The sequence below is a fragment of the Triticum aestivum genome, chromosome 5B, assembly GCF_018294505.1.
Source record: "Triticum aestivum cultivar Chinese Spring chromosome 5B, IWGSC CS RefSeq v2.1, whole genome shotgun sequence".
NCBI lineage: Eukaryota > Viridiplantae > Streptophyta > Magnoliopsida > Poales > Poaceae > Triticum > Triticum aestivum.
This window is the reverse complement of record NC_057807.1, coordinates 36547657-36556106: the sequence shown is the minus strand read 5'-3', so window position 1 is coordinate 36556106 and position 8450 is coordinate 36547657.

Genomic DNA, 8450 nt, shown 5'->3' with positions numbered 1-8450 from the left:
ATGTCCGGCTGGAGGGGGATTCGGACGACGAAGAAAATCTCCGCCCACCCACCACCCACCTAATAGCCACTGTCGACGATGTAACAGACATGCTTGACTTTGACTCCGACGACACCGAAAGTATGGACGTCGGCGCAGGGGACAATTTGGAACCACTGCCCACAGGGTGCTGGACTGCCACCTCATCATATGATATATACATGGTGGACACGCCTAAGGAGGACAATGGCGACAAAAAGGACACAACGGAGGAGAAACCCCCCGGACAAAATCCAAAACGACGGCGCAGGCGCCACTCTAAGTCCACCCACAGTAAAAATAGCGATAACAACGCTAGAAAAATCGACACCCCAGTCAACTCCAAAGGCAACAACGACCATATGGACCCAGCGATGGAGCAGGATGAGCCAGGTCACGCCGAACACAGCCCGGAGCAGACGCCCGATCACAGCGATCCCGAGGGCCGAACTCATCAACCTACCCCTGGAGAAGAGTATAGTCCGTACGATGATGCATTCATCATCCCGGAAAAATGTTTGGAGCGAGATAACCTCCAAAAAGGCTTATGGCCACTGCGAGAAGCCTAAAGAAGCAGAAACAAAGGCTTAAAGCCGCGCAGGATATGCTCAACCTCAGATGGAATAAAGTGATAGACACTAAAGAAAAATGTGGCGATGATCGCCACACAAGGAGCTACCCAAAGCGCAAGCTGCTGCCCGAATTTGACGATGGAGCCATTCCACCGAAGAACAATATGGCCAATCGACCGGACCAACCACTTCATGACCGTGATAGAGCAGCTACTTATGCCGCACACGATTTACGTGAGCCCCTGAACAAAAAGGCCGGTGTGATTAGGTCCATCTATGGATCTAGGGGACATGCTCCGGTGCAGAATTACGGTCCGGCCTAAACAAAGTCCTCGACGGATTGTGCCAAATTCATGGCACACTCGAAAAACCTACGAATCACACTCACAGAGAATGCTGGGTCTTCAAGCAGGCCAGCAAGATAAATGCCGAACAGAAAGGAAGAGAAACACCAAGTGAAGACGAGGATGGGCCTCGTCAGCCGAACACTGGGGGACAGGAAAAATTCCCACCAGAAGTTAAAACAGTAAACATGATCTACGCGACTCACATACCAAAGAGAAGGCGCAAACGCGCACCCAGAGACGTATATGCTATAGAGCCCGTTGCCCCCAAACTCAACCCCTGGTCGGCCGGCCCGATCACTTTTGATCACCGGGACCACCCGACCAGTATCCGGCACGGAGGATCGGCTACCTTGGTGCTCGACCTAATAATCGATGGATACCACCTCACTCGTGTCCTCATGGACGGCGGCGGTAGTCTCAATCTAATATATCAGGACACTGTATGCAAGATGGGGATAGACCAATCCAGAATCAGCCAAAGTAACACCACCTTTAAAGGGGTGATGCCAAGCGTTGAGGCCCACTGCAGGGGATCCCTCGTATTAGAGGTGACATTCGGTTCTCCCGACAACTTCAGAAGCGAAGAATTACTCTTCGACATTGCTCCCTTCCGAAGCGGTTATCATGCATTGCTCGGAAGAACGGCCTTTGCCTGCTTCAACGCAGTACCGCACTACGCCTACCTTAAACTCAAGATGCCCGGTCCACGTGGCGTCATCACTGTTAGTGGAAACACAAAGCATTCCTTACGTGCGGAAGAGTATGTGGTGGCTCTAGCAGCCGGACACTAAGCGGCCTCTCCTATCAGAATGCATGACCGGTCGTTAAGACCACGGACACGGTTAGACGTGTCTGGCGCACCACCGTCGGTAACAGCCCAGATAAACCTGAGCTGGGTGCTATACATGTACCCCCATAGAGGGCATCAGGGGCTGCAAACATGCAATAAAGCCCACTGTCTGGCTTGACCTTATTAACATGCCTCACACTTCTACTATCCATTGATAATAACCAACTTTTCGCACGCCTAAGCCTTACTCGTTTACATGAGTTTTCCATTTTACAGACACCATTCGTGCGACACCCTTCCAGGACATGGCACAACGGAGACAAAGGCGCAGACGTGCAACAGGGCCCCACTCAAAGGTTTCTCTTTAGATTAAGCCCCTGTGTAGACCTTCTTTATTGTCTCTTGTTGCTTGACACCCCATGGGTATTCAATACACCCACATGGGATACCGGCGTTATTGGCATTTCGCCACGACAGAATAATGCACGTACCTGGAAATACAAGGTTCATAATCAAGGGTGCTACTCAGCCCAGTATATGTTATAAAGTTTGAATACCTTAGGGAGTGTTCGGCGTCGCGAGTTTGGCCTTATATGCATCAGCTCCGAATCATGTCTTTGGTCAAATGTTGGGTTTGCCCGGCTCCTAGGTTTGCTTCCTTACGTTCCGTTCTATCGGCTAAGGCGGCCAAAGGAGAACTACTGGGATTGTGCCCTGGTTATTCCGGATGAGCACCTCAGTAGAGAAAGCCGAAAACTGGCTATCATGATACATCGAGAGATTGGTCAACCACTCGAGGAATCATTAGAATCTTCAGGATTCCTCCGAAATAATGAAGGGCCGCTTCCCGGACATGTACATACGCGCCCATATCCGGATGCATGCGAAGGTACAAGGGGCTACATAGTAGCCCCACCGTCAAAATCCTATGGCTAAGTGAAAGTGTTAAAGCTATATAGTCCGGTTGCCTAGTTCGATGTGCGATCACCTCCTTAATGGACCAAGACGTTGGATCAAGTGTGATCACGCACATTTTTGCGAACACCCCCGCATTATACACGTGGGGGCTGAAGCCAACGACTGCTAACTTTCATGTTATATAAATATACATCAAACGGCCGCATAGGAGGCACTATAACACTTTTGGGCGAAAGTATAAACATAGCCTCTATAATTAAAGTAGAATTGTTTTTACAATTGAACAACTTGTCACTCGAACATGACACTCTTCGAGCACTGAGCCTCTATTAAACGGGCACCTTCTGTGACCTGCTCAAAATAGAGCTCGACTGGGTCCTCGCTTCCTGCCGGATTCTGGGTTGCAATGATGGTGGCCTCCATATCCGCCCAATATGTTTTAACACGGGAAAGAGCCATCCGCGCACCCTCTATGTACATCGACCTCTTCATGGCATCAATTCGCAATACAGCGCCAAGGAATTGTTGCACTAAACCAAAATAACTATCCGGCCTCGGTCCCTTCAGCCATATATGGTCTATTACAGACCTCATTGCAAGACCGGACAACCTATGGAGCTCGGCCATAGCAGCCATCCTCTCACTCAATGGTAACGGGTGCGTCAGAGCACTGAATTGCGAGTAGAACAACTTTTCTACTTCATCATCTTTTTGATCCTTGAAGAACTTGGTCGCACCAGCCGTACTTTTTGCCAGATCCGCATACGCGTCTGCAGCGCTCCAGAGCCAATCCAGAGGAGCGTACTTTGGATCTAAGAACTTCATCTGCAACAAATAGGGGCTTCCAGCCGCAATTTCTCCGGCCTGTCGAAGCTCCTCCTGCACATCCCTAATTTAGGAACACGTCTCCTTGGCCGCATCAAGGCCCCTCTTCAGGTCAGCCGACTTCGCCTGATTAGACTTTTCAAGAAGCTCATATCGGCTGGCGGTATCTCTCAGCTCCACAGCCATCTTGGCTATTTTATCTTTGCTTCGGCGATGAGCAGTCTGTTCGGCTCTCAAATCTTCGGCCGCCTTTAGGGCAGCCGCATTGCTAGCCCGGGCTTGTTCCTTGGCTAGGGCAAGTTCCCCTTAATATTTCCTATAACAAATGAGGAAAAAAAGAGAACATACTCTGTGACTCATTAAGCTGCTCGTTTACAAGCGTGATGTTGGTGTCCACCACATCAATCTGTCGCCTCAGTTCGGCGAATTCAGTGGTCCGGTCTACCGCCGGACCCTTAGCCACCTGCGCATGAATGCAATGCGATCATTACTTGAGAGTGTGATGCTCCGTTTGCCGCCTAGGGCTGGCAACGAGAGTCTCAGGGGCTACTATCTATATGGAGCACACCTAGCGTGTGCGGTACAACCAAAAAATTACGTATTTCATTGCGTACCTCAAAGCCTTTGAGCAGGCTCGTAAAAGCTTCATTCAACCCGCTTGTGGCGGATGAAATCTTCTCAAACACCGTACCCATTAACGTACGGTGATCCTCCGAGAGAGCAGCATGCTCTATAAGGCCCGTCAGTGTGTCCGGCCGGTCACCGGACTGTACTGGACCCTTCGTATTGCCCCCCCGCGGGAGCCGAACGCTCCGGGCTCAGGGCGGCCGAAGTGTTAGTTTTTGGCCTTGGCGAATCCGGACTCCTCCATGACGACACCTCTGGGTCGCCCGCCCCATGGGACAGAGAGGCAGGTGGGGTTTCACTCTCCATCGTCTCCGGAAGAAGATCCCCCGAAGACGAACTCTATCGAGAAGAGCTGCTAGCCGGACTGCAAAGAATGAATTCTGGTTATTGTTCTCGGAGGAGCAAGTAGTAGCTTTGTATTTACGATTAACTTACAACTCGGTGGAGGGCTGGCCTGTTTGTGGGCACGGCGCGGTGAGGACGCCCTCCGGGACAGGGGCCCCTGGTGAAGTTTTCTTCCCTTGTCTAGGCACCTCCGTTTCCACGTCTTCGGAGGCGACCCTCTTCTTCACGCGGAGGGAGGAGACCTTAGATTCCCCTCCCCGACTATCATCCTTCGTGGAGATAGTAATTCCCCCAGTTTGGATGTGGAACGTGTGAAGCTCTGCTTCTCTATTCTTCCCTTCGTCTTTCCCCGAGGGCACTTGACTTAGCACATGTCTAAGCATCCTGGCTATTGCAGGACTAGGTGGGCCTTAGGGAAGTGGTGCCGGACACCTGATTCTCTCCGCCTTGCTGAGCCAATCCTGGCCACGGATGGTTTTCAGAATAATGTTGTGATAAAGATAAATGAAGTGTTCGGTTTCAGGGTTACTTACTTGGGTATCTGGGCGGTTGCATCTCAGACCCGCATCCTCGGTGGTGTCCGGACACTTTACTTGTGGTCCGAAGAATAACCAATACATCCCTTCAAGCATCATGCCGAAGAAGTGCTGAATAGTTCGCGGACCTTCTGGGTTGAACTCCCACATCCGGAGAGGCCAACGTTTGCACGGCAAGATTCGTCGGACTAGCATTACCGGAATTATGCTGACAAGACTGATCTCCCTCTCAAGAAGCTCCCGAATGCGGCTTTGCAATGTCGGTATGTCATTAGCAGGCCCCCAGTCCAGCCCCACGTTGGCCCACGACGCCAGTTGAGGCGGAGGGCCCGAGCGGAAGTCGGGGGCAGCCGCCCACTTTGTGCCTCTGGGAGCCGTGATGTAGAACCACCTCCGCTGCCATAGATCGGACACCTCCGGGAAGAAGCCCTCTGGCCATGGGGCATCAGCGTTTTTGCTTATTGCGGCGCCTCCACACTCCGCGTGTCGCCCCTCGATCACCTTCGGCTTTACATTGAAGGTCTTGAGCCATAAGCCGAAGTGTGGGGTGATGTGGAGGAAGGCTTCGCACACGACAATAAATGACGAGATGTGAAGGATGAAGTCCGGTGCTAGATCACGAAAATCTAGCCCGTAATAGAATATGAGCCCTCTCATGAAGGGATCAAGGGTGAAGCCTAAGCCGCGGAGGGAGAAACAAATACGACACTCTCGTTGGGCTCGGGAGTGGGGATGACCTGCCCTGGAGCAGGAAGCATGTGCTTGATGTCGGCGGTCAGATATCTGGCCTCCCTAAGCTTCGCAATGTCCTCCTCTGTGACAGAGGAGGCCATCCACCGGCCTTGATGGTTGGATCCAGACATGGTTGAAGATCTGAAGTGACTAAGCTTGAGCTTCGGGTGTTGGAACTCGAGATGCAGAAAGGCGCATGCGTGGTAAGAAAGAGGGATAGGCCTCAGCCCCTCTATAAAGGGGGTGAATATCAAGCATCCTCAGCGTAACCATTTGGGACTTGCCTAAAAACTAGGAGTCATACCAACAGGCATAGTGGGGTTGCCCGCACCTGTATTGATGAGAATCCCGCAATAAGGGGGACACGATCTCTGCTTAGATGAGGCGTGTCAATAAAACTGCCTTGCAGTGCGTGTCATGGCAGGTTGAGAAAAAATGGTTCGTATTAAGCCAAGCCGCGGCTTAAGGGCACATCATGAAAAATTGTCAGCAGATTAGATTTGTAAAGTATTGTGCTCTCTACGGTGGTGTGTGGAAATTATTTTGCAGAGCCGGACACGATCCTTGTGTCCAGAATCTACCTTGGAGTATTCAGAGATGGAACCCGCCTTGCAATGCTGAAGACAATCTGCGCGCCGGACTCATCGTCATTGAAGCCTGGTTCAGGGGCTACTGAGGGAGTCCTGGATAAGGGGGACAGCCGTACTATATACTTTGGTCGGACTGTTGGACTATGAAGATACAAGATTCAAGACTTCGTCCCGTGTCCGGATAGGACTCTCCTTTGCATGGAAGGCAAGCCTGGTGATTCGTATGTTAGATCTCCTTCTCCGTAACCGACTTTGTGTAACCCTAGCCTCCCCCGATGTCTATATAAACCGGAGGGTTTAGTCCGTAGGACGAGAACAATCATAATCATAGGCTAGCTCCTAGGGTTTAGCCTCTATGATCTCATGGTAGATCAACTCTTGTAATAGTCATATCATCAAGATCAATCAAGCAGGAAGTAGGGTATTACCTTCATCGAGAGGGCCCGAACCTGGGTAAAACATCGTGTCGACTGCCTCCTATTACCATTAGCCTTAGACGCACAGTTCGGGACCCCCTACCCGTGATCCGCCGGTTTTGACACCGACAGTGACCCCGTATGTCGATGAACACAAGAACATTCTGCGCTCCAAACACCCGAACCAATGCGAGGACTGGATTACATGTGAACACATCAGGAGTTTCGGCAGTTGGTTCCAAACACGTCTCAGGTGTGACAACACTGTTTCCGATGACCTGTACTCGTTGGCGAGGGAACCATCTTCGACTGTAATGACCTACAAAGGGTACGATATAAATGCGAATACATTTTACACAATCGCCCAAGATCAAAAGAGCACCAACCAAAACAGTGGTGTCCGCTTTGATGCATCAATCAATAGGGGAAAGGACACATATTTATGGTTACATAGTGGACATATGGGAACTTGAGTATGGAAATGATATTAAGGTCCCTTTGTTTAAGTGCAAATGGGTCAATCTGTCAGGATGCGGTGTACAGGTAGACCCATAGTACGGAATGACATTAGTGGATCTGAACAATCTGGGGTACACAGAAGAGCCATTCGTCCTAGCCAATGATGTGGTGCATGTTTTCTATGTGAAGGACATGTCTACCAAACCGAGAAAAAGAAAATATAAGGAAGCAGATACATCATACAATGAGCCAAAGCGCCACATAGTTCTTTCATGAAAAAGAGACATCTTGGGATTGGAGGGCAAGACAGACGTGTCTGAAGATTATGAAAAGTTTCATGAAATTCCTCCCTTCAAAGTCAAGGCTAACCCAAGCATCCTGTTAAACGATGAAGATATCCATGGTTACGGCGCAATAAGCAAAGAGCACAAGTGAAGAAAAAGTGAAGACTTTCTATCAACAACTATTATGATCATGCCTTTGATGTAGAATATCACTACAGTTACATTTGAACAAATGAAATCCCTTTGTAAAAGATGAGTTTTCGTCCGAAACCCTGATACTTCCAAAGAGATTGTCTGTTTTGTATCGAGTTTTTTCGTAACCCTCTCAACTTTTTAGCACATGCTATATGGGTGAAATGATGATACCATGCCAACTTTCAACCTTTCCAGAGTTCATTTGTAGTGCTTTTCAATTTAAGGATCATTTAGCTCAAATAATGCACTAATACCAAAAATTATGAACTAGTAGGAAAAAGAATGAAGTAAAAGCAAAAAGAATGAACTAATAGCAAAAAGAATGAGCTAAAAATAATCAATTAAAATATTCTATTATGATGAAATAAAAAAATGCCACCTACTTGGCCACCACGGCCTGAATACGACTAGAAACCCTACCATGGGCTAGGATTCAGGCCTGCAGAAGGCCAAGTAGCCCATCAGGCATAACAATGACAATTAGGCCCGTAAGCCTGCAATAGAGAGGAGCTTGAGAGGGGTGCGGCAGTGGGGCTTATAAACCACTACCCGCCCCTCTCAACTAGCAAGGTGGGACTAAAGTTTTGGCCACAAGCAGTACGAGGCCTTTGGTCCTGGTTGGTGCCACCAACCGGTACCAAAGTGGGGCATTGGTACCAGTTCGTGACACCAACCGGTACCAAAGGCCTCTGCTTCCCGCCCTTTGGGCTACTGAAAAGAGACCTTTGGTCCTGGTTGGTGGCACCAACCGGGACTAACGGTGGGCTTTGGTACCGGTTTTTGCCATGAACCGAGA